General features: G+C 40.7%; 1 protein-coding gene and 1 pseudogene across 1 annotated transcript in view; both read right to left on the minus strand.

The window, feature by feature from the left end:
- The window catches only part of LOC146577641 (protein NLRC3-like), a 142,735-nt gene that overhangs the window by 100,011 nt on the left and 20,727 nt on the right, over positions 1-21,997 (minus strand). The gene's annotated exons all lie outside the window — the stretch shown is intronic.
- Positions 7,021-12,845, minus strand: LOC146577646 (carboxy-terminal kinesin 2-like; annotated as a pseudogene).

The following is a 21,997-nucleotide window of genomic DNA, read 5'->3' on the forward strand; positions in this document are numbered from 1 at the left end:
GTCTGCATGCTGCACATAACCTCTTTGGACCAGAGTGCTGTGACACCTACACCTTACACCTGCAGGAGCTGCTCGGCCATAGAAAGCTGCTCTGTGAAGTGCACGGCTTTTTTGCCAGTGTTGATCTTATGGGTTTAATGTAATAACTAATTTTTCACATCATCGTCTGAGTCGTAATCCCAACGAGGAAACCTGGAATGTAAAACTTGATGGACGCTCCAGCTGAAGAGTGAAGTGTCAGACTTTTAATGGATCTTTCAAGCATTAGCGTACTTACAATGGCAGAAACAGTGCCACGTCTAAAGCATAGGAGCCATCTTCATCTCATTCTTCCCATTTCATGCAAGTTTCTTCTCATCCTCAGATGGACAGAATTTGGTTTGCTGACTTCATTCAGTCACACCATACTAGAGCATAAAAAGTGGAAATAAACTGGCCAGTAAGAAAGTGTGATGCTTGAAAGTATAGCGTAAGGACAGCAGCAGCACTGCATTTACAGCTGATATGATGACTTATTATCAGTGCTAACACAACCTTAAGCACGTGATGTGACCGTATACACTGCTTACACTTTCAGTATCCTTACTTAAAGAGAACATCTCAGAAAAAAGTACAGTTAGCAAGAAGCTTTGAGAACAAGGCAGTGTTATTGTATGCTAACCACCGTGGTGGTGTAGCTTGTCCTGATAAAAAGTGAATGTGGTCACATTATACTTGTTAACTAAAATGAAAAAATAAAATAATTCCACTACATGGGTAAAGATATTTATGATATTTATGGAAAGGATACTATAAAAGTAACACTGGCCTTTCCATGAGAGAAACTTGAAGTACAGTATGCATGTTGAGATTAATGTTTGTTTAATATGTTTTTGCTACTATGTGAAGATGTGATGTTATTAACAACACAGAATAGACAGAAATAAAGATTTTCATATCTCTTGGAGTTTTATGAAGAGTTTGTTGGGTTGTTCTTCTTTGAATGTGTGGATCGATGCTTCTGCGATTTATATCTTAATCCTTCAATTTGTAAAAAAACATTTTGAATTCCGTTTGAGAAGATAAATGAAGGTTCTTGCGTTCAAGTGGAGGCTCTAGCAGACTGAGAAAGTAACTGCATAACTGGTCAAAGGAGCTTGTAAAGAAAAGCGTCTGGACTTCTTTAAGTTACTTGAAGACGTTTCACCTCTCATCCGAGAAGCTTCTTCAGTTCTAAGGTCAAATGGTGGAGAGTCCCAGATAACTGCATAACTATGTTATTCCTGCACCCATAGCAGCAAGTAAGTGAAGGCAGTGATGAGGGCTGATGAGTTCTCAGATCACTCAGTCAGTCTCTGAGCGTCACCTTTATTGTGATCGCGCACTTTAAGTTTTCATGCCTGTATTTTTGCACAATTGTGATAATACTGTATTGAAAGAAATCTGTGCACAGACGAACATGGGGTGGCTTTGCTCAGGTAGTAGAGGAAGGTGCTTCAATCCCCGTCTGCATGCCAAATATCCCTGGGCAAGATACCAACCCAGAGTTGCTCTCCGAATGTGTGTGAACATTACACAGAAAGTGCTTACAGAGAAAAGTGCTTGCGTACACCTGAATGAGGCAAGTTCTTTAAAGTGCTTTGAGTACTATATAAGAACCAGTCCATTTACATCGCCAAAGCACTCAATACTCTCTTTACGAAGTTCTCTGTAGTTTGTTTCTCCAGCACCATATTTGACCGCGGTCAAGTGAGCCCTCACTTAGGACCACACAGTCAAGCCAGCCGCACCTAAAATGTTGTTGCACTATTCTTATGCATATTACGGTACGGGTGCCGACTGGCTTAGAAACGCAGTCTTTTGTGTCCTGACCAGAGATGGGCAGTAACGCGTTACTTGTAATCCGATTACTTTTTTCAAGTAACACGTAAAGTAAGGGATTACTATTGCAAAAACGATAATTAGATTACCGTTACTTTCCCGTAGGAACGCTGCGTTACTAAAACAGTGATTTTTTTGCGAGAATGTCTCATGACAGTGACGTAAGCAAGTGCAACGTCCGTGACAACAGCTGTGTGCAGATCAACAATGGATAATATATCGAGTGCGGGAGAGAATATGAGCGTGCAGCGTTTAAAGCGTGGAAGTACTGACCTTACTTTGAGTTTGATTCCATAAAAAGTGACAAAAACATTAGTGTCCGTTGTGCGTGGGAAGAAAACTTCTTTTTACGGCGAAAAAACCCCCTAAACTTCCAAGCAAGCACCGAGTGCGCTACGACGTAATGGGAAAGTCACAGAGAAACTCGCGGATTCTTCAACTGACCGCGGCACACCTGCACCAGGGTAAACCTCCGCCTACCCTACTCCTGCTTTACAGGTGAAAATAGAGCCAAAGGACCGCTAGTCTTTGATTTTATTTATTTTCTGCTGTGTTTTACTTGCATCTATTTGAAAGAGTGAGTGTAAACACAAAAAATATTTTATTTTATGTGCTGGAATGGGCAGAAAATAAGTTTAAATATTAAACAAATTTCTTCCAGTCAGAGAATGTTACATATAATTCAATTTTTGCTTGATGCATAAAGTTAAAAGATTAAAACTAATTAAACAAGTTTTAAAAAGAGAGACTTTTCCATTTGATTACATTTTATATGATGAATTATGCAGAAAAAGTAGAATTGGGCTGAAAGATCTATCGCTTTATCACCTATTCAGGTTGTAAATCGTGTTTTTTAAAAGTAACTAAGTAATTAATTACTTTTGAAAATAAGTAATCAGTAAAGTAACAGGATTACTTTTTGGGGGAAGTAATCAGTAATTAGTTACTGATTACTTTTTTCAAGTAACTTGACCAACTCTGGTCCTGACACTATTGTACTTCACAATCCACTCCCAGTTTTGGTTCATCTCCACTTTTCCACTTTTTCCACTCCACCCTGTGATCCACAGCCCAAATTACTGTACGATTCAGAGAAAATTAACAGTAAAATTTACCCAATTTACTGTACTGTACTCTATATTTTCTCATATTTGAGCTCAGATTACAGGAAAACTGTAAGAGGTGACACTGATATCTCACTAGATTCTGACTCTGGGTGACCCCCACACACCCAAGATTACTGTACGGTTTCTGAGATTGCTTTGTTAACCCTCTCAAGGCAGGCATTGCAGATATGCAACAGTTAAAAGCTAACAACCTGATCACCCCACATACATATTTCATGAGTTTTTTACTCAGAAGTACCACTGCAGGTATTCTTTTGTGCATTAGCAACAAAAACTTAATTTGAGCCTGAGAGGGTTAAGCATGAGTATGACAAAGGCTAAGAAAATATACTGCCTACAATAATATCAAATTTAAACAACAAATTACAAAATTGCCACACCTGCTGTTATTGCCAGGTGTTCGATAGAGCATTATTTAGTCATAAAAAATACATATCACTGAAATATCATCAGTAAAAGAAACACTCTGTCATGGTCCTGGGTCAGTGACCCAGTGCTTTTAGTTATCATTTTCTAGTTTATTATGATGATGATGATTATTATTATTGTTTGAGTTCTATGTGTGATATTCGGTCTGCCTTTGAGTCTGTGTCTCTGTCTGTCTATGGTGTCACCCCATCTGTTTGTGAAGCTGTCTGTTTAGATCTGTGTCTTGTTTGGTTCCCCGTGTCTGAGTTTCCTGTTTTATTGTGAAGGTCTCTGTCTGATGTGAGTATGTTCAGTTTACATTTCCCCTGTCCCATCAGCTCTGATTTCTCCCAGCTGTGTTGCCCTCCTGTCTCTCATCCCCTGATTACTGGTGTGTGTGTATTTAAGCCCTGTGTGTTCTCCTGCATGTTGCCGGTTCGTCTGTATTACTCAGTGTATCCACCGTGCCTTCTCCTTGCTTTTCATCGTCATTCTCCTCTGCTCGTTTTCAATCAGGATTGTGCTCTGTAGTTTAGTTGTTTCCCAGTTTAGTTTAGTTCGAGCCCCGTTTGCTGTTTGTCCACATTCTTTTTGTGTTCAATAAATCACCTTCACTTCTCCACGACTGCCTGTGATTGGATCCTCATTTATTCCGCACGGCTCGCCTCGGCAGCCGTGACACACTCACTATGTAAGACATGTTAGCAAATTCAGTTAATAAATAATGTATCAAATCTATACAGATGTTTGAAGGTATATTGCAAAGCATGTTTGTTTCTTATGGCTTACAAATGTGTTTGCCTTTAACATAATTTACATTTTATTTATACAGTTTCACAGACGAAACAAAATAGGTTTCCTGAACTGTTCTTCGTGGCCTAATTTTGAATCCTTCTGAGGGGGATGCATTATCCATGAAGGTGGGCAATTTGTTCGTCGATCTCTGACCCTCGCTGACTCTGACGCCTCCTAATTCTGCTTCCAGCCTCGCTGATTAATTTGTTGTCACTGATGCTGTCACCAGTTGTACACAACATCTGTTTGTCCACCAGTCTAATCTGTAATTCAGGTGAACCCAGAATTACCTGCATCTTTGTAATGTTTCAGAAAATATACACTATATGTTGATGGGCTTTGTCCCACTTTTCTTTCCTTTATAAGTAAGAATCTCTGTGGTTTTAATGACAATTCATATACAGATTGTGGAGGACATTGTATTCAACACTCAAAAAAGTTCCTCACCAGCAGACTGTAGTACAATTTCAGCCCACCGTTAATAAACCCATCCAATGCAGCGTTATCAGAGAAATTATGCAAGTGTTATGTTTGTATGTACTGGTAATCTATTTATCATTTATCATGATTCCTGCTCTGATGATTACTTTCTTCTCCTTCTGTAATTTTAACAGATAAAGGATGTTGAACATTAAGCTCCAAACAGGATGAATGAGGAAGACCACAGAGGAGAATCGTGGATGTAGTGAAAGAATATATGCAGATGTTTTTTTTCATGGTGGAGGAGCAACTTCTGATACCATCTTAAAGAAAAAACACATAAAATTGAAGAGTAAAAATAATGACAACAATATGTCTAAATTTTTTATTAATTCTTTAGAGCAAATGCAGTCTTGTCATGGTCAGAGTTGCCCACTCATATTTAACTAATTCAAATACAATTACTGCATTTAAATGCTTATGTTCTAATAAAAGGCATTGTTTAATACTTCTGCCATGACAACCCAAATAAATCAATGAGAGGGAAACGGGAAGATTAGTCATCAGGCAAGGTTTACTGTTCATTTACCATGCCTTGATAACAGTAAGCTTAACAAAAGAAAAATGTTGGGGACGAGAAAAGGTGTGCTGTCAAAACATCCTACCGTAGCGTAAATTTATAGTCTTGTCTATCAATCCGTGCTAACTTATCAGAATATGCTACCTTACGTGGTTAATGGCTCCGTTGTATAGGTAGCGTGTTCAGATGACCCAATCACACTATTAAAACATGCTTCCTGCTGGGATTTATATAGGTAGCATGTTCAGATGACCCAATCACACTATTAAAACATGCTTCCTGCTGGGATTTATATAGGTAGCGTGTTCAGATGACCCAATCACACTATTAAAACATGCTTCCTGCTGGGATTTATATAGGTAGCGTGTTCAGATGACCCAATCACACTATTAAAACATGCTTCCTGCTGGGATTTATATAGGTAGCATGTTCAGATGACCCAATCACACTATTAAAACATGCTTCCTGCTGGGATTTATATAGGTAGGGTGTTCAGATGGCCCAATCACACTATTAAAACATGCTTCCTGCTGGGATTTATATAGGTAGCATGTTCAGATGACCCAATCACACTATTAAAACATGCTTCCTGCTGGGATTTATATAGGTAGCGTGTTCAGATGACCCAATCACACTATTAAAACATGCTTCCTGCTGGGATTTATATAGGTAGCGTGTTCAGATGACCCAATCACACTATTAAAACATGCTTCCTGCTGGGATTTATATAGGTAGCTTGTTCAGATGGCCCAATCACACTATTAAAACATGCTTCCTGCTGGGATTTATATAGGTAGCGTGTTCAGATGACCCAATCACACTATTAAAACATGCTTCCTGCTGGGATTTATATAGGTAGGGTGTTCAGATGACCCAATCACACTATTAAAACATGCTTCCTGCTGGGATTTATATAGGTAGGGTGTTCAGATGACCCAATCACACTATTAAAACATGCTTCCTGCTGGGATTTATATAGGTAGCATGTTCAGATGGCCAAATCACACTATTAAAACATGCTTCCTGCTGGGATTTATATAGGTAGCATGTTCAGATGGCCCAATCACACTATTAAAACATGCTTCCTGCTGGGATTTATATAGGTAGGGTGTTCAGATGACCCAATCACACTATTAAAACATGCTTCCTGCTGGGATTTATATAGGTAGCGTGTTCAGATGACCCAATCACACTATTAAAACATGCTTCCTGCTGGGATTTATATAGGTAGCATGTTCAGATGGCCAAATCACACTATACATAACATAAGTGGTGGCTCGTCCGGGATCTTTGGACATTTTAGTGGAGACTGAATGTCAGTTTGTTTTGCTTTTAAGTGGGTGAGTGATGGTGTTCAGTGTAATTGAGCAAACTCCCTTTAGTGTGTTTCAGCTGGGTGACTGTGCTGCCCTTCCATCGAAGCACTTGTTTGTTGTTTTGCTTTATTGTTTTAGTTTGTGTTTGGTGGCTATCCTGGGTGGGGGTACGCTTCAGAGTTTGGTAGGAGACTATATCTCTGGTCTGCTGCCTGCTCTCGAGTTCGCGTTTAAAGTTGCCTCGAGCCTGGTACACCACTGAAGACTAGGGTAGGGAAAGTAAGGGATTTGTTGTTTTTAGTGTACTTTTGGTTTTGTGTTGTAGCAGGTCAGGTAATCATTTTGGGTTTGACTGTTGTGCTCTTTTGTGTTGGTCACATGTTACTTTTTGTGTGTTCAGTGTGGCAACTTCAGATCCTCATGTAGGGGCATCCATGCTTAAAGATGCCAACTTGCTTCAGAGGAACTTTTAATTTGTTTAGGGGTCCTAGAGGAACCCTTTTAAGGGAGGAGGTGTTACGTCCCTCTGCAGCTTCTAATCGTCTCAGTGTTTTCAGCTGGTGCTAATTGGCCACACCTAGTCAGGTGTGGATAAAAGCATACCTGAGGCAAGCTTCCCGGCAGTGCACTAGTCTTTGCCTTGGTGGCACCAGCCATTTTAGCCAACCTGGTTTTCCATTTTAGGATGAAACCTCTTCTCACCCACACTCTGCTATTCATCTCTGTTTTTATGTTGCGGCTTTTGAGCCGGGTCGTAACACTGAAGATTACAAAGATCAACATTAAGACCAGTCTGTGCATTCAAAGCAGTGACAGAAAAGAGTGTGGGGCATTAACCCCCACTCACTGAAATGGCATCCAAGATGCCTTCATAACTTTAAGAAAAGGAAAGAAAAAAGGCAATAAAATGCAACAGCCTTTAAATTTGGTTTTATTTGTAGAGTAAATGTAATAGCGTACATGTTAAATAAACATTTAATTCCCACGAAACATACTAATGATATGGCAGACATCGAAACAGGTAAAAGAAACAATCATATTTATTCATTTTCATTAATTTAAAATACCCTTTACAAAGTATATATATAGAAACATAATCCAACATATGTGGAAAAAAAACAAAAAAAACTGACACCCTGCTTTAAACGCACATATATAAAAGTTACTCTTTTAATAATTTCTACTTTGTTGTCCTGATGACGCAGTCGTTCACCTGCATGTGGTGCAATCCAATTAGGCTGTCAGTAGTACTTCAGGTCTCCCAGCCCTTTGCCAGACAGGAGGAGACACCAACCCCCAGGTAACTCAAACAAAGATGTATTAATATAACATAAAACAGAGCTTTGACCTTGCAAGGTTAATATGTGTGCACGCCATATAAACATTGGAAGGTGTGATGGAAAAATGAATACATTTAATAAAGAAACGATATTGAACAATAAATGGAATATTTTAAAGTAGTGACTGTAAATTAAACTAAAGTGAATCAACGGGTGGTGAGGTGTGGAGCTTACCATGTGTGGCATGCCATCACACATGGCAACTGTCATGACCAACTCAGCGTGGAAACCTGAGATGAACCTAAAAAGTAGAAAACTCAGGGTTTTTTTTTTTTTTATAATTTCTACTTTTTGTTGGCAGTCGCTGTCCTGATGACGCAGTCGTTCACCTGTGGGGGAGAAAACAAAACAAAATTGTCAAAAATGTTAAAGTTACAGTGAAACTTCAAATCCTTGTACAATTCAGTGGTATTTATACTGTAAACTTAATCCCTATGCTGTAAACTGACATGTAACTCTAGGAATCACTCATTTCAGCCACCTTTGCCACCATTTTCCACATTAATTAGAAGAAGAAATGAAATAAATGAATCGATTAGCTCAAAGAAATTCCACTGCAGACGAGTGTTTTGGTGGTTAAACTGCAAAGCAAGCCACGCACATGGTGCAGGCCACTTCTGTGGGCTCTATCAGGGATTTATGTGACTAGTCGACTAATTGTCACTAGTCTGTATCAGACTTACCAGTCGTTCAATCTAATTGTTAACATTTTAATTGATGCCCAATGCTGGTACATTGTGTTCTAAATGTTAGGCAGCGATCTACCACCAGATGGTGCACTGTTGTTGAGAAACACCATAAATCTATTAATCTACCCTGATCTTCTTGTTAACACTGAGATCGCAGATACACGCAGAGGAAATTAGTTTCCTGAGAGGTGGAAAACCTCTCCTTTAGGAGAGCAGTTAAGTCAATGGGGGAGGGGCTCAGAGTAGAGTCACTACTCCTTCACATCAAAAGGTGACAGCCACCTTGGCCAGGAGGCTGTTCCAGCTGGGCACGTCCTACCAGTAGGAGGCCCCAGCATCCTTGGTCATGCTAGCCAGTTTACATCTATCAGCTGTGGTCAGGAGTAGTCCTTCCTGCTGCCCCCACAACCTGACTAGAAAACGGCTGTATAATGTATTACCTGAATCATTCTCGCCACACTTAGACGTACTTTTAGATTCTCAAATGATTGTCATATTTTACTAGAACATCTTTTGTAGTAATGCATTTTCATTTGTATTTAACAGAATGTGATAAATGGTTTAAGATACCTCTGCGTCTAGTTTGACAGTTTCTATTAATCAGTTCTGAAAATCAACTCAATATCTGAATGTTCCTTAGTTTTACATTAGTTGGTTAGTCTAATTATTTCCCCCTCGATTAGTCGACTAGTAAATAAGACGCCAGGAACATCCCTACTCTTCAGACAAAATGTGAGTATGAATTACACACCAAGGTATTAAAATGGATATGGAGTATGGCTTTGGTTTACCATAAACAGCTGATGTAAGGACATCACTAATGTACTCTGTCCAATGAACACTGGAAACAAGACTGCACTGACCTTGCTGGCAAACCTCAATGAGTTCAGAGTTTCCCCAAAGCTGTCGGGCTCCGGAGCAATGTTAACAAACATCAAGCTGCAAATAAAGACATCCAAAATTAGTGCCAAAGAATAAACAGTCACAATCTGAAGTGGTGAGATCAAACGCTGTTAAATATTTTTTGGGGATAAATTCCTTCAGTTTTATGTGTCGTCATTATAAAGATTTGTGATGTCAACAAACTCACGTTTTGCCGTTTCCCCCCCAAACATCCCTGAAGGAGGTACGTGAGCTTCGAGTTCCTGTAAGCTACGTAAGTCTCCTGGAACACAAAGGCCAAAAAAATCATTAATACTGTAAATGTAAAGAAAGCAGGTGTGACATCTAAGACTACAGAAACTGCAGCTGCAGACCTTTTTGGCCAGAGCGGCGATAACGACGCCCAGGTTGGACAGTGAGCTGTTGATGGCGGTCATCTCTTTGAAACGGTCACCCTGAGACTGGCTCTTCACCATTCGCTCACTGCCAGCCAAGTCCACCAGGCACAGAGTGGCTACACACACAGAGAAAACCAACTCTTATAGGAAGCAGTGATCCGTTTTTCCTTCCATTAAAGGTAGTTTTAATACTTTACAAAACACTTCTTTTAGCGCTCAGGGGCTCAAACATTAACGTTGAGTCATCAGAGCAGATTTTGCACTGGTTACAGTAACAATAACTAACCAGACTAAATATTATAGATCCAAAAATGAAGAAGCCACATTCCTGATGCTGGTACTTCCAGTGTGATACATTTGCACTTGACATCCCTGCCGGCATTAACTCCCTCAATATCCAGCTGGAAGACTGAGTGGGAGCGAGACGAGCGGTCATTCTGGGCTGTCTGGGCAGTGGAGCGATTCTGATTGGCCAAAGCAATCAGACGGAGAACCTGAGAGGACGAGGGAACGTTTTAAAACATAGAGCATCGATAAAGTTTGATGTATTTTCAAAGTTTGGTAACAATTTGTCAGCAGATTTGAAATTAATTTGTTCTGAGCTACAGATGTCTGTCTGCTGTACCTGATCCTCATTGGAGACCCGCTCATAGGTGAGATTAGTGATTGTCAATTCGTTGCTGGCTGTCTTGCGGATCTCATGCTCAGGTCTCTTGCTGGACTTGCCGGTGAACACAAGGTCCCTCAGGGTCTCATTGTAAATTTCGACGAAGCTCGCTGTGAACGTGAACTGTGAAGTGAGTGGGGGTTAATGCCCCACACTCTTTTCTGTCACTGCTTTGAATGCACAGACTGGTCTTAATGTTGATCTTTGTAATCTTCAGTGTTACGACCCGGCTCAAAAGCCGCAACATAAAAACAGAGATGAATAGCAGAGTGTGGGTGAGAAGAGGTTTCATCCTAAAATGGAAAACCAGGTTGGCTAAAATGGCTGGTGCCACCAAGGCAAAGACTAGTGCACTGCCGGGAAGCTTGCCTCAGGTATGCTTTTATCCACACCTGACTAGGTGTGGCCAATTAGCACCAGCTGAAAACACTGAGACGATTAGAAGCTGCAGAGGGACGTAACATTCAGTATTGATATTTGTAAATGTAAACTATGAGGATTTATTTATTTTTAATTCTTTTCTTTTTTTTTCTTTTTTTCCCTCTTTTTTTCTTTTTCCAAATAAATGTCCCGATTGAGTAATGAAACTAACCCAAAGGAGAATTCTAACAATATTAGACAGGCCATTCAATATGCTTTATCGTGGACAACTCGTGGCTAAAAACCCACACACACACACACACACACACAGACAAACCTCTAATCAAACATGAAAACGGATAATCCAGCTGAAGCTTCAGACAGCCGTCAGACAGTGAAACACTGCCATCTGCTGGACTCGAATAACAAAGACGCTGCTTTGACGGGTGAGGGAGTTTCAACAAGTCTGCAACGACTCAAGCATCAAACTACAGAACTATTCTAGCGGACATGGTGCTCTAATGACTGCTTCATTAACGCAGGTCAGAAAGGATCAAACATATCAATAAATCATAAAACACAAAACGTCTCTTATTGCCCAGGGCTCAGGAAGTGAGTGTGTTCCTTATAGCCTATTAAACCTTAGCAGGTTATTTTGATGTGTTACAGATGAAACAGCTATCCAGTAACATTCAGCTACAAAAACGCTTTTTTATAATTACTTTTTTACAGCTTCGCACTTTTACACAAGTTTTATCATCAGTGTCACAATGGCTGCTGCTAAAATTGAGTACAAGATATTTGTTGGCCTGATTAAAAGGTCTTGATGCGTGCTCAATCATCAGGGAAGTAAATCTCCAAAAGTTGATTCTGTTCTTCTGGACGTAGCGTTTTCAGTCAGAGAAACCAGCCGACTGAAGGAACAATGGGCTGGGAGGTCAGTTCCTTAATCATGATTATGCAAATTCTCATGACCATTGATCAACAACCACTGATCAATGGTCCTGAGTACCATTCACAGAGAGTTGGAGAACGGCTGCAATCACAGCATTGTAAGATGGTGACAGATGTACCCTTAGGCCCCCTCCTTGATTCAGAGAGGGTCTTTCCCTTTTCACGTAAATGGCCTCCTTGACTCCGCCCTCAAACCAGCGTTCATTGCAGTTATTGTTGACAATCACATTGTGTCGTGTAACCATCCAGCTCACATATTCAATGTAAATGATTTGTTGAACTGAAGACATGATGAATGTTCCTGCATTAAAACACATCCAGCCTAGTGTTCTCACTCTCCCTAAATGGATCTGTTACATTAGTGATATATGGGAGTTGTGTTTCAGTCTTTTCCACATGAGGACATTTACATTTAGTTTTTGCTTTACTGATGAGTGGCTGGTTAACCTGCAGTGGTTGAAGCATGTGTCGGTCGTCTGGAAGAGTAGGTGTAGAAGACGTCTTTAATGAATGTAATGCTCTGAAGGTGTCAGTGATTACTGTGAATTCATTATAAAAGTGGATTTCAGTGAATAAAGTGAATAAAGACAGGCCCTCATGGTGACGCTCAGGTGTCCATAAAGTGTAACAGGAGAGCTTTGTCATACTTTCAGAGATTTTACATGAGCCAGTCTTTCAAAAATTACATAAATAAATAATTCATTCATTCATCCACAGGAAACACAATGCTCATATCTGAAAGTAAACTCTGATATATATCCCCGACTAGAGTTACTACTAAATAAAGGATCGCCCCAAAATGACTAAATATATAAAGACACTCTCCAGAAGAAGTTAAAGGGATTTTATTTATTGTACAAGCAATATCTTCATAAGAATTACAAATTCTGCAGACATATTACCTTCTTACTGAACCTGAACAACTCACACACAGACGTGTCTGCTGCTTATCTTTGTTCAAACATGATGTTTTATCTTCTCTTCAAAACACATTACTCATCTTTCTGGCATCGTGTTACATGAAAACACCTGCATTCTACCTGTGTCATTGTACCACAAAGACAATGATTGCAACACTGTGCTTGCAAAATAGAAGAAATAAGACGACCAGCAAATACATAAAAGATGGTAAAAGTGATTCCATCTTTGTGTCTCCTCCCATTGTTTCCCCAGTCTGTCTAGTTCCCATATTCCCAGGACACCGCTGGACAACAAGTGGGTATTCCAAGACTGAGAGACAGCCAGAGTTGGCAAAAGATCAGACATTCTCCACTTAAGTAGAAGTAAAAATACTATTGTTCCAGTGAAAGTTAAAGTACTGATTCAACTTCATTACTCAGCTAAAGCAAAAAAGTACAGGCTCGAAGCGCATACAACAGAATGCTGATGGCGGCAGTAACACACACTTGGAGGAGAGGCTCCAGCCGTCCATTCCAGCCCTATCCCTAACATTAACTCTAACCATAACTTTAACCTTAACCCTATCAGGTCTTGTTTTACAAAGCGATTCATGATTAGAACAAAAAACACATTTACACGTACCGATGATTTGTCACATAGCATCGTTACCTGTTGGGATGAGAACGTGTTGTTTCCAGAGCACCACAAATTGGGGTGTCTGTAGCTCAGGTAGAGCAGGAAACCTACTAATCAGAAAGTTGCTGGTTCAATCCCCGCCTGCTCCAGCCTGCATGCCAAATATCCTTGGGCAAGATGCTAACCCCAAGTTGCTCTCCGATGCATCCATCGGGAGGATGAATGCGTATTAATGTTAGATAGAAAGCACTTACAGAGAAAAAGCATAGAAAAAAGTGAGTGCATGAATGAGGCAAGTTGTAGAGAGTAGAAAGGTTTTATACAAGAACCAGTTCATTTACCGTTATATTTTAGTTTCATTTTCAGTTCTGTACTTTTTACATGTAATATTGATTCATTAGATTGACTACATGCATTAGACCTAACTTGCTGACAGCAAATTTAAACAACCGTAATAATTTATTTTCAGCGTCTGAAATATTTATTTAGTTTGTTTTTTGTTTTCTTTTTGGCTCCTGATATTAGTCAACTACTATTTGTCAATGTTGAACTAATAATGAATCTAAGAAAAGCTATTTGTCACGGTTGGCCAGCGTCAACCGTGGGGATGTGAGGAAGGAGGAGCCAGGCACGGAGCTCTGAATGCAAGCAGTGCGTTTATTTACAGTGAATGGAAAATAACAATAAATCCGCAGTGCGTTCCCGACTCCCGTGAAATGTCCTCTTCCCAGTGCTAGTGTTCCTTGTCTCCGCTCCTCAGTATCTGAGCACCCCGTGCTCGCTGCCCTCTCATCTCCACGCTTCTCCTGGGGAGATAACAAACAGGCAGCCGTAAGACACATACAATGCGGCAGACTATCCGTACTGACTGGCCGAGAGACTAACGTGAAGTCACGCAATGATCCAGCGTCAGAGAGAGCGCCACCGCATTCTCAAGTAGCTCCTCTGACAAGGCTTGATCAGCTGTGTGATGGTCTTCAAGTGTGGCCAACCACCTGGCAGGGCCACACCCACCAGGCCTGAAGGTGCCTGTAAACGGGTGCTCTCAGAAACTCCGGCATCCACACACACACAGATATACCTGCAAGCAGGGAGAACGAGGGACAGCACACCAAAAACACACATGTCCATAACTGCTGGGTCGTTTAGACTCCTGAGCTGTGCACGAGGGGTCGAACACCCACTGGAAGGCCGGGCACTGGTTTTCAACCGTAATATACCTGATGTGCTCAGGTAACCTGTAGCGCCATGAAACCACTGTCACACCAGGGCGCATAAAAATGATGCTTTAAGAGACTGATGGGATCGGGCAGCAGGGAAAACATCCACAAAATGCTACTTTCAGTTTGACTCCCTAAGACTACCTAAACTAAGTAGAGTCATTACATGCTTGTTAAAAGCAAACTCTCATATAGTTTTTAATGTGCTTCTTTCATTACAATGACTAGATAAAGAATGTGGCCCTGTCTCTATTTAACACTGGCTACCCCAAAATGTTTCCAAACCTACAACCGTAACTTTCACTGAGAGATTTTTAGATACGGTTATTGAAGCTGTGGGGTTAATTTTTTAAGTAACATGAGAGAGAGGCAGCAGCATACTGTTAGATTATAATATTATTTTATGCCATGTTATACCCCTAACTAAAGATTGTGAATTATTATGTAGTTTTAGTTTGCATTATTCTCCTGAATTAGAAGAAGCTGATAACTATTGCATTAGTTAAACTGATTTGCATTACATTAGACTGCTGATTTATTGTGGATGAATGATATTGTTTTATGATGCATAATACTGCTGCAGAAAGCCATCGCCTTATTTGTCTGATTAGAAGAGAACAGAGCATGCTGGAGTTTTCTGCCCCAACTCAGCAGGAGCAGATAAACGGGGAGCCAAGGTCGTAGCTTAGGCGCCGTGTGAGAGAAAAGCATGTGAATGTTTAGGCTTTTATGATAAGGTGGGAGAACCAGAGGCTATAAGAGTTTGAGCAATGCTCCACCATTTTGAGATCTGAGGCTGTCTGCATACGGTGTCCATCTCCCACGCGTGTGATCATTAAAATCATCGTTTGACTTAACCCGGTCGGACCAGTGTTGTTATTGTGGTTTTTTTCTCTTGTCTCTTGTCTCCATCCCCATATTTTGAACCATAACAATACACACAGAGCATCAGTGATAGAAAGCTAGGCTAACATAGGGTAGCTACCTGTTCAAGGAGAAACATGTATAGGCCCATCTCAAGTGCCAGTGAACATCTAAATGATTCAGGGAAGACTTTGGAGAAAGTGCTGTGGGGAGATGAAACCAAATTCCAATTATGTGGCTTTAACTGACCTTTTGAAATAGGAGTGTGATGCAAAAAATAGCATCCCCGCAGTCAAGCAGAGAGATGGAAACATTATGATGTGGGCTACAGGACGACTTAGTCGGGGTTCCAAGCAGTCAGGAAATGTGACATCGTCAGACTGCAGGCCACGGATTGGCTCGTCAGTCGCGGCACTCAATGAGTCATGAGACGGTGTCTTTCACTAAAATCAAAACTGCAGTTTTTTAAAAACCCTGCAACAAGGCAAATAGCTGCACAACACCGTGGTTTCCAAGTGTGACAAAAAGCCACAGATACATCATTCACACATTCACACACTGGTGATGGCAGCTACATTGTAGCCACAGCTGCCCTGGGGCGCACTGACAGAACATTGCAGAACCTTCAGCACCTCGTATGAAAAATATTTGACTGTGTGCATGCTTTTAGCACTGTTTGGATTTGAGAAAATCTAAAATAAATCGAAATTTGCTTTTAGAAGTTGTTTTATAAAGTTCAGTGGTATATTATGCATACAATAGGACATCTATTTAGATTTACATCTTCCACAGAAAAAACTGCACATTACTGAAACTTAGTATACTGGACTTTGTTGTTGTCCCACACAGGTTCAATTTCGAGTGGTAGATGGCTCAGTGCTCAGTCAACCAAGATTTTATGATAGTGGGCACAATGAGATAGATAAGCTGCTTGTAAACAGTACTTTTATGCTCTCTTTTTCCATTTGGATAAGAAAGAAAGAACCAGGAAACAAAGGCAAACAAATAATCTGTGCCTTTATCCCAGATTCACATTATAGGAACAGCTGCTCAATGACCACTGTAGTCTTTGCTTACAGCACTTTTATCTAGATCTATGCAAAGTGATCCACTACACCTACTTTTACAGTTAAATCATTTTATGAGCACTGATGCCATTTTAATCTGAGTTTCTACTCAAATACAATCAGTAAAGAAAAACACAGTCTGTGACGTTTGTTTTGAAGGAAAAGGTATTCCCTGCAAATGTTTATCTGTGTGAGACTATTCAGAAAACAGTCATTTTGTTTTATAGGTGAGACACTTGGCCTCTTTTTTCCTTGTTCTATGTTTGTCTTTTGTCCGATTACTCTGGAACACAAGATGGAAAACTGATATTCTCATGTTAAAAATATAGAAAAAGGATTTTATCACCCATAAATGTTAACTTCTCATGCCTCTAAGCACAAGCAGGAGCAGAAGTGCCCTCTGCAGTTTGTGTGTGGAAGTGCAAAAGCTTACAGCACCTGGTTTTCCCAGGCGGTCTCCCATCCAACCAGGCCCGACCCTGCTTAAGTCACAATATCGGGCAAGCAGAGCTGAAGAGGAGGATGCAGGAGGCCTGTGTGTGTTCAGCAGCCTGCTGCATTGGAGTTTGCCTGGTAACAGATGACTCAAACAGCCCACACACCCGCTGGACGTGACCGCAAACATGCCCCCCTACACCTTTTACATAGCCCGGCTGCTCGAGTTCTTTTGCTGGTTTTTCCCGCGACCTCCCACCTTCTTCAAATCCAACAAAAGTGGTATCAAACGTTTATGCTACGTTTGTGCTGTAAAATTTTTTGTTTGTGCTGCTATCATTTTAAAGATATTCAAGAAAATTTCTAGAGGTCCCCAGAGGTCAACCAGCCCCCCCACATTAATTAAATCAAACAAAACTGGTGTCAATCAACTGTGCTACGCTTGTGCTGGTTTGTGCTGCTAAAATTCTCGTTTCTGCTGCTTCTGTTTTAAAGATATTAACGAAAATGTAAAGGTCAAAAGGTCTCTTCAGTATCCTTCCTGATGGCAGCAAACTGAAGACGCTGTTGAAGAGATGAGTGGAGTCACCTGTAATGAAGAGGACCTTTCGAATGAGGCAGGCACAGTAGATCTCCTGGGGAGGGAGGCAAGAGAGGACCCTGCAATCCTCTCCACTGCTCTCACTACCCGTTGTCATATTTTTCCTGCAGGACCCAGTGCAGGAGTCATACCACACAGTGATGCAGTTGGTGAGGATACTTTCAATGGTGCTCTTTAGAAGGTGCTCATAGTGGGGGTTGAATCTCTTGTCAGCAGAGTGAAGAGAATTGTTATGTGCATTATTATTCAGCCCCCTTTGGTCTGAGTGCAGTCAGTTGCCCATAGACATTGCCTGATGAGTGCTAATGACTAAATAGAGTGCACCTGTGTGTAATGTAATGTCAGTACAAATACAGCTGCTCTGTGATGGCCTCAGAGGTTGTCTCAGAGAATACTGGGAGCAGCAACACCATGAAGTCCAAAGAAACACTCTGATGGACGTGTGGACAGCAATGCTGCCTTGAACAGTACCGATGTTTCAGGGCTGGGTGACGTTGTTGGGTGGGACATCTACATCCTGACATATCAAGGTTACTTTACTTTTAGGTCAATTTGCTTTACAGAAAAATAATAGCATTTGTCATCAAGATATTTATATGACTGCACTTGCTCAGGTTTGTCCGGATTTCAAACTGTTCTAAAAGTCTTTTGATTCAAATCTGGGGCTGTGTTATTGAAAGAAGCAGAGAAATCGATGAACTGAAGTCCTTTACTCTCTACATGTTTGACAATCAGGTGAAGTAGAATCAAAAGCACGTCCTCCACTCCTCTATTGGGCTTATGTGCAATCTGCATTGAATCAAGCTGAAGTTCAGTGTCTTCCATAATCACATTTCTGATGATTTTTTCAAAGACTGAGGTGAGGGCAGCAGGCCTGAAGTCGTTTAGAACTTTTGGACGACTAGATTTAGGACCAGGAACCACAACAGCTTCTTTCCAAAGAGAGGGCATGAACGATTTATTCAGAATAACCTAAAATATGGGACTGAGTTGTCTGTGACGGTTCTCAGTCATCCAGGTCATTGTAGACTAAGGAGCTTGCAAAGAAAAGCGTCTGGACTTCTTTGAGTTGCTTGAAGACGTTTCACCTCTCATCTGAGAAGCTTCTTCAGTTCTAAGGGTCAGTTGGTGGGGAGTCCCAGATTTAAACCCAGTGGGAGTTTCCCCCCAAAGAGGGACAAAGGACCCCCTGATGATCCTCTACGTAATCACATGAGCCAAGGTGTGAAAGCGGGTGGGGGTCCTAATCAGCCAGGGTTTCGGGTGAGCTCATTGTGAAACCTGGCCCCACCCTATCATGTGATTTCCTGAGGTCAGATGGCCCAGGATGTGAGTGGGCGTTAAGGCGTCTGGGGAGGGAACTCAAAACTGGATTATAGATTATTTATATTATATATTGATATTATTTATCTGAATATTTATTTATCATAACTCTGTTTCTACACTCACTTTATATGAGTGCTTGTTGTTTCTTGTATATTTGCTGCTATGACAACTCAGTTTCCCTCCTGGATTAATAAAGTTTCTCTGATTCTGAAATACAGTGAGCCATTATATTTGTAGTTTCTAACTAACAATATAAAGGCTCTGCAACCGATAGTGCCACAGCACGTCCCACTGGCAGCTGAAGGAGCTTTTATACAAAGGACTTTGTAATTGAAGCTTTATTTATACAGGTCGGCTCATTGAGACTCAATGTCTCATTTACAAGAGAGACCTGTTCCAGACACACATATTAAAATTACAACAATAAGAGAAAAGTTTGTGTAATGTACTCAGTCACATTAAAAACGAGAACAAGTTCCCAGAGATGGTTTCACAAAAACATGTGTACGTCTTTTGAAGTCTGCAAGTGAAATCAACGGAGAGCCTTAAATCCTTCGGTTATGTTTTCCATGAAGACGGAGCAGAAAAGGAGAACGCCTTCTTCCCAAGCTCTGCATGAACTGATGGAACAGTGGATGTAATGATGTCCTGAGACTGCAGGCTGTGACTAAACTGTTTGCCTAACATGTACTCTGATGAATAGGAGGCAGTAACCCAGAAACAGATTGATAGATAAAATGATACTAATGGACCATCCTGTGTAAGACCAATGAGGACCAGTTAACCAGAGAACACAGAGTATAGTGGTGTTCTTCTGTTGTAGAGAAAGATTAAAAATATAAGACACTGGCTCAGCTATGATATTTGCAGCCAAGTGCAAGAAGGAAGGAGAACGATTGTGAGGACGAGTTTCTGGTGTTGGGGCTATTCAAAGCCTTACAAACCTCTTCTACTGTGACAGGTGTGAAGGAAAAGGTATCAGTAAGCAGGAACTACGAGCAGAGTTGTGTGCAAGAGGTTTACCATCAGATACTGTGCTGAACAAAGAGCAAGAAGCAACAAAGTGTTTGTTAAAGCAACATTTCAGTTTTGTGTGACACAGGAGTGGAGTCGATATTTAAGTGAGGAGGAAGCTCTGAGGAGTCACAGCTGGCAGAGACACTTTATAGTTTGCCAAAACCTCCTACGGTCGTTTGGACTGTCAGTCGTTAAAGTAAAAAATAGTTACATCTTGATGATGGAGGCAGTAATCCGATTACACAGCTAATGAAAACGTAGCCAATCAGCATCAGAGCCAGACTTCCTGCCCAGGCCTGGTTTCTCTCATGTAGGAGATCGGCCGGTACTGAACCAAACCAGGCCTGTCCCGACCTTTCACCCTGACCTGGCAAAAAGGGGCGTGTCTGTCCACAAAGTAGACACAACTCTCCTGTAAATGTTCCCAAACTGACATTGTCAGCCTGTTTAATACGACCCCAGATCAAACTGATGCGGGCTCGGAGCGTGAGATTTTAGTGTTTCTCACAGCACCAACTACGCAGTGATCACTCAGGTCGTTGGCAAAAACTGCAGATGTGGAAAACTTACGCAGCATATTAGTTAAAAAAGGTCAATAAGAGCAGATTTATCTGGGTGTTTAGGATCAAGGCGTGTGAGGCTTTAAATAATTTGAGTCAGTTTTAAAAACAAGCAGCGTGCCTTAAACTCATCAGACACAGAAGAAAGCCAGTCCCAATGAAAATCATCCATCTGAAAGACGTCATTAAAATGCAGCTCAGATAAAAGTTGAACCAGAGACGGTGATGTGCTGGGGGAAGCAGGTGGAGGCTGATAGCAGCCAACAACAGTCTGATTTCCAAACAGATCAATAGTTAAGGCCAAGATTTCAAATGGCTGAGGTGCAGATGGAGAGAACAAGACTTGAGCAGCAAGACAGAGCTTCACATAAACTTCCAGACCTCCGCCTTTTCTGGGACAGTCTGAGAGCTAAATGTTAAATCCATCAGTTGCTACGTTTTTATCCAGTAAAGATTTGGAAAGTCTCAGAAACAACAACGATACCAGCACCGCTTGAACAGCCCAGATTCCAATCATATCCATGTTAGGAAGCACACGACGTGATGCACGTGTAACCCAGACAGTTTTTAACATCTGCTGGTGTTTCACATTCAGCCAGAGGCCCAGGGTTAGGTTGGATACCAGACAATAATAAAAGCATCGTTATTAGACTCTAGAGCTGGTTTATAGCTGACACCACATGTAGAGTTTAAGTTCACACAGAGACGATGACATTTTTCTACAACCAGCAAACAATAAACAAGAAATGTAACAAGAGTTTCAGAAGAAGCTGTTTTACAGAGAAATGATTCCCTGAAGACAAAATTATTATTATCATCTTTATTTCTCCAGGTGAAAATTTAATTGAGATTAAAAATGTTGTTTTCAAGAGAGACCTGGCATCATGGCAGCAAGAGTCAGAAATACATCATAATTCAAACAAATACAAAATAGGAAAAACATCCTACATAAACTTCATAAAGTTTCATTAACAGACTTTGAACAATGGACTTCAAACTTCCCCCCAAAACAACAGAAACACATTTGAAGACAATGAATGACATTTATCCCTCTAAAGAAGGACTTAGACTACGATTTAATATGAATGAGAACATGTTCATAAATGGATGCAACCAAAGATTTCATCAATCCCTGATTTAGAGACAACAGAACATTTGGTTTGATTTCACAAGATAAGAATGACGACTGAGTTGGAAGATTGTTTTATGTTTAGTCAAATCTTTCATACATAAAGTCGGATTACAAAATCATCCCCTAAGTTTGTTGTTTTATTCAAGGAATTGAAATTATAGAGAAAATCTGTGAAATGACTTAAAGAAAACAAACCACAAAAACTCTATGATGCTCTAAACCTCCTGGTTTAGGTCGGACACCTTTCTGATGATGAGTGCATCTAACATTTCCTCAGAAGTCAATGTGCCATATGATTGCATTAGCAATAAATTACACACTATATAGAACCACTTCATAGGATTATATTTGTGCGCAGATGTTTGCAGCTATCAACGAATATTTATCAGCTATTTTGAAACAAAGAAAGACTTTTTATCCATAACAGCAAATGAACTGTACAA

Source organism: Mchenga conophoros, linkage group LG3, assembly GCF_057382185.1.
Source record: "Mchenga conophoros isolate Kocher_MC1m ecotype Shallow Benthic linkage group LG3, M_conophoros_male_GT1.1, whole genome shotgun sequence".
Lineage (NCBI taxonomy): Eukaryota > Metazoa > Chordata > Actinopteri > Cichliformes > Cichlidae > Mchenga > Mchenga conophoros.